Here is a 13641-nt window from a genome sequence, read left to right as displayed (position 1 = left end):
GACAGAATTAACAGACTTGTTCTGTGCCCATAATGAGTTTACAGTCCAGAGGAGGAGACAGACATTAACGTGAATAAATAATTTATTTAAGAGACTGTCAGCCCCTGGAGGGCAGTAGGAGACCTGTGTTGTTAAGAAGCTCTCTGATCTCCCATCCTCGTGTCTCTCTCCACTTCAATCCATACTTCATGCTGCTGCCCGGATTATCTTTGTCCAGAAACGCTCTGGGCATATTACTCCCCTTCTCAAAAATCTCCAGTGGCTACCAATCAATCTGCGCATCAGGCAGAAACTCCTCACCCTGGGCTTCAAGGCTGTCCATCACCTCGCCCCCTCCTACCTCACCTCCCTTCTCTCCTTCTCCAGCCCAGCCCGCACCCTCCGCTCTCACCGTACCTTGTTCTCGCCTGTCCTGCCATCGACCCCCGGCCCACGTCATCCCCCGGGCCTGGAATGCCCTCCCTCTGCCCATCCGCCAAGCTAGCTCTCTTCCTCCCTTCAAGGCCCTGCTGAGAGCTCACCTCCTCCAGGAGGCCTTCCCAGACTGAGCCCCTTCCTTCCTCTCCCCCTCGTCCCCCTCTCCAACCCCCTCATCTTACCTCCTTCCCTTCCCCACAGCACCTGTATATATGTATATATGGTTGTACATATTTATTACTCTATTTATTTATTTATTTATTTTATTTGTACATATCTATTCTATTTATTTTATTAGTATGTTTGGTTTTGTTCTCTGCCTCCGCCTTTTAGACTGTGAGCCCACTGTTGGGTAGGGACTGTCTCTATATGTTGCCAATTTGTACTTCCCAAGCGCCTAGTACAGTGCTCTGCACATAGTAAGCGCTCAATAAATACGATTGATGATGATGATGAAGAAGCTGATGTGGGCGAAGCCTTGCTTGGCACTCATCGCAGCCAATCTGTTGTTGCCCATCTTGTCCTGTCTTGCCTTATACTGTCAACTCCATGGACACGTCTCTCCCAGATTGCCTCATTCTCCGTCTGCAATCGTTCTGGCAGTGGATCCGTAGAGTTTTCTTGGTCAAAATCCGGAATCGGTTTACCGTTGCCTTCTCCCGGGCAGTCAACTTGAGTCTCCGCCCTCGACTCTCTCCCGTGCCGCTGCTGTCCAGCACAGGGGAGTTTTGACTTGTAACAACTGGCTAGCCACTGCCCAAGCTAGGAATGGAATGGCTAGGCCTCTGCTTGACTCTCCCTCCTGTAGCGGAAAGCGGTAGAGTACTGGAAACTCTCCAGGTGCCATCCTGCGACTGCCCAGCTTAGTCCTAGGTAATAATAATAATAATTATTATGGCATTTGTTAAGCGCTTTCTATGAGTCAGGCACTGTACTAAGCCCTGGGGTGGCTACAAGCAAGTCGGGTTTCGACACAGTCCCTGTCCCATGTGGAGCTCAACATCTCAATCTCCATAGAGAAGCAGCGTAGCTTAGTGGCAAGAGCCCGGGCTTGGGAGTCAGAGGTCATGGGTTCTAATCCCGTCTCCACCACTTGTCTGCTGCGTGACCTTGGGCAAGATGCTTAACTTCTCTGTGCCTCGGTTACCTCATCTGTAAAATGGGGATTAAGACTGCGAGCCCCACGTGGGACAACCTGATGACCTTGTATCTATCCCAGCGCTTAGGAACAGTGTTTAGCACATAGTAAGCGCCTAACAAATACCCATAATTATTATCTTACAGATGAGGTAACTGAGGCCTAGAGAAGTAAACTGACTTGCCCAAGTCCACACAGCAGACAAGTGGTGGAGCCGGGATTAGAACCCAAGACCATCTGACTTCCAAGACTGGGCTGTATCCACCACACCATGACGCTTCTGAGATGCAGGGTGTGTTTTCTCTGTCCACAGTCCTGGGTCACACGGGCCTGAGGGACCACAGCCGCCTTCTTTCCTTCCACTGTGCCCTGTCACCTCTCCCGCCACCCTGCTTCTTAGCTCTGTGTAACCAAACTGATCACCCTCGCTCCTTCCATGTTTCCTGGTTTTTTTTTATGATAGCATTTATTAAGCTCTTACTATGTGCAAAGCACTGTTCTAAGCGCCAGGGAGGTTATAAGGTGATCAGGTTGTCCCACGGGGGGCTCACAGTCTTCATCCCCATTTTAGAGATGAGGTAACTACCTCAAGTGACTTGCCCAAAGTCACACAGCTGGCAATTGGCGGAGGCAGGATTTGAACCCATGGCCTCTGATCCAAAGCCCGGGCTCTTTCCACTGAGCCATGCTGCTTCTCTCAGCAGGGTTGGCAGGGTCAGGCATTTCTGGGGGCACTGTAAGGGTGAAGCAGCGTGGCTCAGTGGAAACAGCTCGGGCTTTGGAGTCAGTGGTCATGGGTTCAAATCCCGGCTCTGCCACTAGTCAGCTGTGTGGCTTTGGGCAAGTCACTAAACTTCTCTGAGCCTCAGTTCCTTCATCTGTAAAATGAGAATGAAGACTGTGAGCCCCACGTGGGACAACCTGATAATCTTGTAATCTCCCCAGTGCTTAGAACAGTGCTTTGCACATAGCAAGCACTTAATAAATGCCATAAAAAAGGGTGTGTTGCCTCCTCCTGGGTGCCCTCTCTAATTGGTGTCCTGCCCTCCCCCAACTAGAGTCAGTCAATCAATCAATCATAATAATAATCTGTGAACCCCACGTGGGACAACCTGATTTCCTTGTATTTACCCCAGTGCTTAGAACAGTGCTTGGCACATAGTAAGTGCTTAACAAACAAGCATTAGTATAACCGTGGTATTTGCTAAGTGCTTACTATGTGCCAGGCACTGTACTAAACACTGGGGTGGATGCAAGCACAGTCCATCCCACGTGAGGCTCACGGTTTCAATCCCCGTTTTACAGATGAGGTAACTGAGGCAGAGGAAAGCCAAGTGACTTACCTAAGGTCATTCAGCAGGCAAGTGGAGGAGCAGGAATTAGAACCCAGGTCCTTCTGACTCTCAGGCCTGTGCTCTATTTTTTAGGCTACACTGCTATAGCATGCTGAACCAATCGTTCGATGGTATTTATCGAGTGCTTATAGAGGTAGATTCAGGCCGAAGAGAAGCCAAAGTAGCAGCCAACCAATCAGTAGTATTTACTGAGCACCTAAGAGGGCAGAGCCCTGTAGTAAGCGCCTGCGAGAGGACAGAAGAGGTAGAAGACTTTTTGTATTTTATGGTATTTGTTAAACACTTACTATGTGCCAGGCACTATAATAATAATGATGATATTTGATAAGCTCTAACTATGTGCCAAGCACTGTTCTAAGCTCTGGGGGAGATACAAGGTTATCAGGTTGTCCCAGATGGGGTCCACAGTTCCAATCCCCATTTTCCAGATGAGGTAACTGAGGCACAGAGAAGTTGAGTGACTTGCCCAAAGTCACACAGCTGACAAGTGGCAGAGCCGGAATTAGAACCCAAGACCTCTGACTCCCAAGCCTGGGCTCTTTCCACTAAGCCATGCTGCTTCTCTGCTCTACTAAGTGCTGGAGTAGATACAAGATAATCAGGTCCCACATGGGGCTCACAATCCTAATCCCATTTTACAAATGAAATACCTGAGGGCACAGAGAAGTGAAGCGACTTCTCATCCTGACTCGATCTCTGCTCACCAGGCCCTCAAGGTCTAAGTGTGGCAAAGGGTGACATCGTTTACGAAGGGGAGGAAGAAGTTTTCAGATAGTTGAGAATGTAAATAGATATTTCAACAAGTAGTCTTGGGTGCAGAAGTTATGAGATAATAATAATAATGATGGTATTTGTTAATGTGCAAAGCACTGTTCTAAGCACTGGGGGGATACAAGGTGATCAGGTTGTCCCATGGGGGGCTCACAGTCTTAATCCCCATTTTACAGATGAGGTAACTGAGGCCCAGAGAAGTTAAGTGACCTGCCCAAAGTCACACAGCTGACAATTGGAGGAGCTGGGATTTGAACCCGTGACCTCTTACTCCAAAGCCCGGGCTCTTTCCACCGAGCCACGGTGGGAGGCGGGGAGAAGAAAAATGAACGGGGGAACGTCTCCTGGAGGAGGTGAGATTTCAAAAGTGTTTCGAAGATGCGGAGAAACTGCTTGGTCCGATGGATTGAAGGAGGAACGAGAATCGGGCAGGAAAGAGGGGGTGAACAAGAGGTCAGAGGGGGCAGAATCAGGAAGGAGACCATAAGACAGTGTCCTTGAGAGGAATGGAAATTGCAAGCTGGTTGACAGTGGGAGAAGAGAGCGGATAAATAAGAGGAAGAGAGCTGGTGGTCAGGAGTTTCCCTCTGATGCAGAGATGAATGGGTAGCCACCGGGAGTTTTAAAGGCCCTACTGAGAGCTCACCTCCTCCAGGAGGCCTTCCCAGACTGAGCCCTTTCCTTCCTCTCCCTCTCGTCCCCCTCTCCATCCCCCCATCTTACTTCCTTCCCTTCCCCACAGCACCTGTATATATGTATATATGTTTGTACATATTTATTACTCTATTTATTTATTTTACTTGTACATATCTATTCTATTTATTTTTTTTGTTAGTATGTTTGGTTTTGTTCTCCGTCTCCCCCTTTTAGACTGTGAGCCCACTGTTGGGTAGGGACCGTCTCTATATGTTGCCAACTTGTACTTCCCAAGCGCTTAGTACAGTGCCCTGCACACAGTAAGCGCTCAATAAATACGATTGATTGATTGATTTAAAGAAGAAGAGAGAGGTGCGGAATGGTGGTGGAGTAAGTTGATGTGAAGTGAAGCAGGGTGGAGAAGCAGGGTGATCTAGTGGTGAGGGCTTGGGCTTGGAGCCCTCTGACCTACAGAGACCTACACCTACAGTACAAAGCTCCTGATACCGGAATCGCTCAATAAATACGATTGACTGACCGGCTGTCCATTCAAACAGACACAGCTGACAAGTGGCAGAGCCATGATTAGGACCCAAGTCCTTCTGACTCCCAGCCCTGAGCTCTATCTACAAGGCCATGCTGCTGTAATAATAATAATAATAATAATGGTATTTGTTAAGTGCTTACTATGTGCCAAGCACTGTTCTAAGCACTGGGGGAATACAAGGTGATCAGGTTGTACCTTGTGGGGCTCACAGTCTTAATCCCCATTTTACAGATGAGGAAACTGAAGCACAGAGAAGTTAAACATGCTTTGTTTTGTCGTCTGTCTCTCCCTTCTAGACTGTGAGCCCGTTGTTGGGTAGGGACCGTCTCTATACGTTGCTGACTTGGACTTCCCAAGCACTTAATACAGTGCTCTGCACACAGTAAGCGCTCAATAAATATGATTGAATGAATGAGATGGTATTCCTGATTCTGCCCATTGTCAGCTGTGTGACTTTGGGTAAGTCACTTAACTTCTCTGTGCCTCAGTTCCCTCATCTGTAAAATGGGGATTAAGACTGTGAGCCCCCTGTGGGACAACCTGATCTCCTTGTAACCTCCCCAGCGCTTAGAATAATGCTAAGCGCTCAATAAATACGATTGAAAGAATGAATGTATGAAAAGTGCCTTGCCCAAAATCACACAACAGACAAGTGGAGGAGCCGGAATTAGAACCCATGACCTCTGACTCCCAAGCCCGTGCTCCTTCCACTGAGCTACGCTGCTTCTCTGCTATCCTAAGAACTTGGGCCTAGGAGTCAGAGGACTTGGGTTCTAATCCTGGCCTGGCTGCTCAGCTGCTGCATGACCTCGGGCAAGTCACTTGACTTTTCTGTGCCTCCGTTACCTCATTTGTGGGACATGGACTGTGTCCAACCTGCATCTTTCCCAGTGCTTAATCCAGTGCCTGGCACGTAGTAAGTGATTAATAAATCCCACTTAAAGAAAGTTCTGTTTTAGGCAAATGGAGCCCGACCTGTGGACAGAACATAATAATTGTGGTGTTTGTTGAGCTCTTACTATGTGTCAGGCACTGGGGCAAATCGGGATGGATGCACTCCCAATCTTCGTTTTACAGATGAGGTAACTGAGGCACAGAGAAGCCAAGTGATTTTCCCATGGTCACACGAAAGAGAAGTGGAGAGCCGGGATTAGAACCCAGGTCCTTCCGACTCCCAGGCCTGTGTTCTAGCCACTGGGCCACACTGTTTTTCACTAGGCCCATCCCCGGGGAGATGTCCTCCAGGCAAGAGGAAGTATGAAATTGCAGACGGGGAGTGGGGTTGGCTCTACCCAGAGAGATTTGAGTCATCCACCCACAAGGGGTGACTGCCGCTGCCTTGGGAGCCGATGAGCTGCCCGAGAGGGGTGGGTTTAAAACGCCAAGAATAGGGGCCCCACAACAGTACTTGGCACATAGTAAGCGCTTAACAAATACCAACATTATTATTATTATTATTAACAGTCTTGTGGGACCTCCCACGGTTAGCGGGTGAGGGGCGAGGAAGAAGGAAGCAGGAGAACCAGGAGAGAATTATGTGGGTGAAACCAAGATTAAATAAGGATTCCAGACTCAGAGGTCAAGGAAAGGCCCTCCCGTAACCACCAAAGCGGAGGAGCCCGGCTGGGCAGCGGGGGGGACGGGACGGTGTTCACGGTGATCGTTGGAGAGAGAGAAAAAACGAGGGAGGACCGGGGAGGAGAAAGAAGGACCGGAGCGCCAGGAGAAGGAGGCAAACACTTTTTGGCGGTTTCAGAACCCATGACCCTCTGGGAGTCAGAAGGTCATGGGTTCTAATCTCACTCTGCCGCTTGTCTTGCCGTGCGGCCTTGGACAAGTCACTTCGCTTCTTTGTGCCTCAGTTCCCTCAGCTGTAAAATGGGGTTTCAGACTGGAAGCCCCCTGTGGGACAGTGGGACAGTTTGCTTATATCCACTCCAGTGCTTAGTACAGTGCCTGGAACATAGTAAGTGCTTAACAAATACCATTATTATTATTATTATTATTATTATTAAAGTTGGTCCTGGAGGGGTTCAGCTGGGTCTCTTCAGAGGGCGGGAAGGGGAGGGGAGAGGGCAGGTGGGGAATGAAAATGACAAGTAAGCCACAGGACAAATGTGCCAATCCCTGCCTCCGGTGAGCCCTCTGATCTGCAGAGGGACGGCCAGAAAAGACCCTGCTCTAGGGAGCCATTCTGAAAATTAACTTTTTTAATAATAATAATAATGGTATTTGTCAAGCACTTACTATGTGCAAAGCACTGTTCTAAGTGCTGCGGAGGTTACAAGGGGCTCAGGTTGTCCGACGGGGGGCTCACAGTTTTAATCCCCATTTTACAGATGAGGTAACCGAGGCCCAGAGAAGTGAAGTGACTTGCCCAACGTCACACAGCTGACCCTTAAAGCTGATAGACTCCAAGAGCTAGGAGAGGTCTCAGAAGGTCTTCTGATCCAGCCCCCTGCACCCGGGTTGAACTAAGTGCTCAATAAATTGGACTGAGTGAATGAATTAATGAACTGCCAGGGCCCCTTGGGCCAACTCCCTGCTTGACTCCATGCCTCCTTCTCTGACAGCTGGGGATTTCCTTCTGAAGCCTTTCTCCTTCCTTCCTCCTTTCCCTTCTCCTTCCCTTCTCCTTTCCTCCTCCTTCCCCATCTCCTTTCCCATCTCCTTTCCTCCTCCTTCCCCATCTCCTTTCCCATCTCCTTCCCTCCTCCTTTCCCATCTCCTTCCTTCCTCCTTTCCCATCTCCTTCCCTCCTCCTTTCCCATCTCCTTCCCTCCTCCTTTCCCATCTCCTTCCCTCCTCCTTTCCCATCTCCTTCCCTCCTCCTTTCCCATCTCCTTTCCTCCTCCTTTCCCATCTCTTTTAGACTGTGAGCCCACTGTTGGGTAGGGACTGTCTCTATATGTTGCCAACTTGTACTTCCCAAGCGCTTAGTACAGTGCTCTGCACACAGTAAGTGCTCAATAAATACGATTGATGATGATGATGATGAAGCCTCACCCCACTCAATCTCGCTGCAATGGAAAGCCCATTTTTCCTTCTAAGTTGGTTCTCAGATTTAATCGCGCTCCCCCAGACCTCTCAGCCAGTCAGTCCTCCGACCGGCCCGCCAACCTACACGCTCTACTTTTCGGGCTCGGCCAGAGTGGGGTTGGAAGTGTGAAAGCAGAGATCCTGGCAGCAGCGGGGCTACCGCTCCACCTGGGTGGGTCGGCCTGGGTTTCCGGATGTGGGGAGGGCAGAGCCACCATTTCTTTCATTCGTTCAATCGTATTTATTGAGCGCTTACTGTGTGCCGAGCATTGTACTGAGCACTTGGGAAGTACAAATCGGCAGCCTGTAGAGAGACGGTCCCTACCCAACAACGGGCTCACAGTCTTGAAACCTCTCTCACAGAGGTTTGGATTAACCCCCCCACCCGCCAATCAATCAATCGTATTTATTGAGCGCTTACTGTGTGCAGAGCACTGTACTAAGCACTTGGGAAGGACAAGCTGGCAACATATAGAGACAGTCCCTACCCAACAGTGGCCCCCCACCATCTCACCAGGGGCCTGTGGATCAGAGCTGCCCCGTGGGGATGGGAAGAGGCAAAAATATTCTCCTTGGCCTGCTTTTTTTTAAATCAAATTTATAGCACAGTGCTCTGATAAGCACACGATAAGTGCTGCTAGGTGAGTGGCCTGGCCAAGAGGATCGAGTACCGGCCTGGGAATCAGAAGGACCTGGGTTCTAATCCCGATTCTGCCACGTGTCTGCTGTAGGACCTTAGGCAAGTCACTTCACTTCTCTGCACCTCAGTTACCTCATCTGTAAAATGGGGATGAAGAGTGTGAGCCACATGGGGGACAGGGACTGTGTCCAATCTGATCAACTTGTATCTACCCTAGTGCTTAGAATGGTACTTGTCACACAATAGCACTTAACAAGTACCATAATTATTTGTATTAGACAGACTTGGGTTCTAATCCCAACTGCGGGACCTTGGGCAATTCACTTAACTTCCCTGGGCCTCAGTTACCTCATCTGTAAAATGGGGATTACGATTGTAAGCCCCAAGTGAGACATGGATTGTGTCCCACCCTGGTATCTACCCCAGAGCTTAGTACAGTGCCTGGCACATAATAAGTGCTTAAGAAGAAATATATAAATACATTGATTGCCTGAATCCTGATGGTTACTATTTAGACCCAACTCCCTTATTCCCTCAAAGTCAGTCAGTGGTATTTATTAACCTATCAATCAGTTGTATTTATCGACCGCTTTAGAGCTTGGAATGGCACGGCTGGCAGTTTTTTCTTATGGCATTTGTTAAGCACTTACTATATGCCAGGCACTGTACTATGCTCTGGAGCAGCTACAAGCTAATCAAGTTGGACCCAGTCCATGTCCCACATGGGGCTCGCAGTCGGTCTTAATCCCCATTTGACAGATGAGGTAACTGAGGCGCAGAGAAGTCAAGTGAGTCCCCCAAGATCACACAGCAGACAAGTGGACAAGTGGCAGAGCCCGGATGAGAACCCAAGTCCTCTGACTCTCAAGCCGGAGCTCTTTCCCATGGGCAACCTAATCACTTTGTGACCTCCCCAGCGCTTAGAACAGTGCTTTGCACATAGTAAGCACTTAATAAATGCTATTATTATTATTATTCCACCAGGCCATGCTGCTTCCCACAATTTAATGAGCACCACATTGTGCAGAGCACACTGTACCTCTAAAGATCCCCTCCCTTTTTTTCTTCTCCACTCTCCCACCTCGACCAGGAGCGGGTGGCGGGCAGCCCGTGCCCGATCGGACCCCTGATAACTCCCTAGATTGTAAGCTCGTTGTGGGCAGGGAGCAGGGGAATGTATCTACCATCTCTAGACATTCTAGACTGTGAGCCCATCGATGGGTAAGGACAGTCTCTATATGTTGCCAATTTGTACTTCCCAAGTGCTTAGTACAGTGCTCTGCATGCAGTAAGCGCTCAATGAATACGATTGAATGAATGGTTATCTATTTTGATGGTATTGATGCCTGTCTCCTTGTTTTGTTTTGTTGTTTGTCTCTATTTGTTGCCAAATTGTACTTCCCAAGTGCTTAGTACAGTGCTCTGCACACGGTAAGCGCTCAATGAATACGATTGAATGAATGTTTATCTATTTTGATGGTATTGATGCCTGTCTCCTTGTTTTGTTTTGTTGTTTGTCTCTATTTGTTGCCGAATTGTACTTCCCAAGTGCTTAGTACAGTGCTCTGCACACAGTAAGCACTCAATGAATACGATTGAATGAATGTTTATCTATTTTGATGGTATTGATGCCTGTCTCCTTGTTTTGTTTTGTTGTTTGCCTCTATTTGTTGCCGAATTGTACTTCCCAAGCGCTTAGTGCAGTGCTCTGCACACAGTAAGCGCTCAATAAGTACGATTGAATGAATGAATGAACGAATGAATCTCTTTTATAGTGTACTCTCCCAAGCGCTTAATACAGTGATCTGCACACAGCAAGCGCTCAATAAGTACGATTGAATGAATGAATGAATGAACGAATAAATCTCTTTTATAGTGTACTCTCCCAAGCGCTTAATACAGTGATCTGCACACAGTAAGCGCTCAATAAATACGACTGATTGATTTTTTTGTTGGCATTTATTAAGCACTTACTGTGTGCCCAGCACTGTTCTAAGCGCTGGGGAGGTTACAAGGTGATCGGGTTGTCCCACGGGGGGGCTCACAGTCTTAATCCCCATTTTACGGGTGAGGTAACTGAGGCCCAGAGAAGTGAAGTGACTTGCCCAAAGTCACCCAGCTGACAATTGGGGGAGCCGGGATTTGGACCCATGACCTCTGACTCCAAAGCCTGGGCTCCTTCCAATCAATCATCAATCAAGCCTACTGTGTGCAGAGCACTGTACTAAGCGCTTGGGAAGTCCAAGTTGGCAACATATAGAGACAGTCACTACCCATCAGTGGGAGCCACGATGCTTCTCAACTGGTTGAGATTGATTGAGTTGGTCACCAGCCTCCCCAGAGGAGGCGGGGAGGGGAAGGGGCCGTCACTGACTCACGCTAAGGGTGGAATAGATGCCTAAATGGCCGCACGGCCCGGGCTGGGCAGGCATCTGGGCACCGTCCCATCCCCCCCGATGCCCTGCGGTGGTGGGGAGACGGGACATAGCCGCCCTGACAGGGAGGAGAACTGGCAGTGCAGCGCAGCAGGAACCTCCATTTCCTGCCCGCTGGAAGACGGTCACAGCTTTAATTAATGCTGCATCGAAAGCTCCTCCGGGGCTGGGATTGTATCCGCTCGCTTTACTGCACCTTCCAAGTGTTTGGAATTCTACTCTGTAAAAATCAATCAATCAGTTGTATTTATTGAGCGCTTACTGTGTGCGGAGCACTGTACTAAGCGCTTGGGAAGTACAAGCTGGCAACATATAGAGACGGTCCCTACCCAACAGTGGGCTCACAGTCTAGAAGGGGAGACAGAGAACAAAACCAGGCATACTAACAAAATAAAATAAATAGAATAGATAGGTACAAGTAAAATAAATAAATAAATAGAGTAATAAATACGTACAAACATATATACATATATGCAGGTGCTGTGGGGAAGGGAAGGAGGTAAGATGCAGGGGATGGAGACGGGGACGAGGGGGAGAGGAAGGCAGGGGCTCAGTCTGGGAAGGCCTCCTGGAGCACAAGGAAGCACAAGAACTTCCAGGGGTTGCCCATCCGCCTCCGCATCGAACAGAAACTTCTCACCAACGGCTTTAAAGCGGTCAATCCCCTCGCCCCCTCCTCCCTCCCCTCGCTTCTCTCCTCCTACAACCCGGCCCGCACACTCGGTTCCTCTAATGTCAACTGACTCAATGTACCTCCATCTCATCTGCCTCGCCTCCGACCTCTCGCCCATTTTCCTGCTTCTGGCCTGGAACGTCCTCCCTCTTCCCATCCGACAGACGAATGCTCTGCCCCACTGGTTGGGTAGGGACCGTCTCTATATGTTGCCAACTTGTACTTCCCAAGCGCTTAGTACAGTGCTCTGCACACAGTAAGCGCTCAATAAATACGATTGATTGATTGCCCCGCTCCGAAGCTTTATTTATCGTAGGCACATCTCCTCCAAGAGGTTTTCCCTTGATAGACACTCATTTCCTCTTCTCCAACTTCCTTCTGCATCACCCTTGCACTTGGATTTGCAAACTTTATTATAAGAATAATAATAATAATGGCATTTATTAAGCGCTTACTGTGTGCAGAGCACTGTTCTAAGCGCTGGGGAGGTTACAAGGTTGATCAGGTTGCCCCACGTGGGGCTCACAGTCTTCATCCCCATTTTACAGATGAAGTAACTGAGGCCCAGAGAAGTGAAGTGAGTTGCCCAAAGTCACACAGCTGATAGTTGGCAGAGCCGGGATTTGAACCCATGACCTCTGACTCCAAAGCCCAGGCTCTTTCCACTGAGCCAATGCTGCTTCTCCATCACCCCTGCTCAGCCTCACGGCACTTATGTACATATCTGTAATTTATTTAGGTCTATAAATATCTGTTTCTCTGTCAGCTCCTAAGGGAATTTATAACTCCAACTATGGTATTTGTTAAGTGCTTACTATGTGTAAGCGTGGCTCAGTGGAAAGAGCCCAGGCTTGGGAGTCAGAGATCATGGGTTCGAATCCCAGCTCCGCCACTTGTCAGCTGTGTGACTTTGGGCAAGTCACTTCACTTCTCTGGGCCTCAGTTCCCTCATCTGTAAAATGGGGATTAAGACTGTGAGCCCCATGTGGGACAACTTGATCACCTTGTACCCCCCCAGCGCTTAGAAAAGTGCTTTGCACATAATAAGCGCTTAACAAATACCATCACTAAGTGCTTAGTACAGTGCTCTGCACACCGTAAGCGCTCAATAAATACAATTGAATGAATGTGCCAGGCACTGTACTAAGCGCTGGAGTGGACACAGGTAAATCAGGTTGGACGCAGTTCCTGTCCCACATGTGGCTCCCAGTTTTTTACCAATGAGGTAACTGAGGCACAGAGAAGTGAAGTGACTAACCCAAGGTCACGCCACAGACAAGTAGCTCTGCGTCCAGCGTGGCTCAGTGGAAAGAGCCCGGGCTTTGGAGTCAGAGGTCGTGGGTTCGAATCCCGGCTCTGCCACGTGCCTGCTGTGTGACCTTCGGCAAGTCTTTTCACTTCTCTGAGACTCAGTTAACTCATCTGTAAAATGGGGATTAAGACTGTAAGCCCCGTGTGGGACAACCTGATTACCTTGTATCCCCCCAGCGCTTAGAACAGTGCTTTGCACATAGTAAGCGCTTAACAAATGCCATTATTATTATTGTTACCCCCTTTGCTCTTCCCCCCTCCCAGCCCCACAGCACTCAGTGCTTTGCACATAGTAAGCGCTTAATAAATGCCATCATTATTATTATGTACAGAGCTGTCATTTTATTTATTTATTTTGATGTCTGTCCCCCCCTCCAGACTGCAAACTCCCCGCGGGCAGGGAATGTGTCTACTTCTTGTTATGTTGTACTCTCCCAAATGCTTAGTTCAGTGCTCTGCACACAGTAGGTGCTCAACAAATACAATTAAATGAATGAATGAATGAATACTAGGTGACTGCTGTGTGTAGAGTAGTGGTAATGGCAGCACTGAGAGAGTCCTCCGTGGCTGGGACCCTCCCCAAGAAGTTAGCTCTCCCCCGGCAGAGAAGGTACTGTACTGAACGCTTAGGAGAGTACAATACAACAGAGTTGGTAGGCACAATCCCGACCCCTCAAGG

Source organism: Tachyglossus aculeatus, chromosome 2 (assembly GCF_015852505.1).
Source record: "Tachyglossus aculeatus isolate mTacAcu1 chromosome 2, mTacAcu1.pri, whole genome shotgun sequence".
Taxonomy (NCBI): domain Eukaryota; kingdom Metazoa; phylum Chordata; class Mammalia; order Monotremata; family Tachyglossidae; genus Tachyglossus; species Tachyglossus aculeatus.
The sequence above is the reverse complement of the archived record's forward strand: the minus strand, read 5'-3'. Positions refer to the sequence as shown.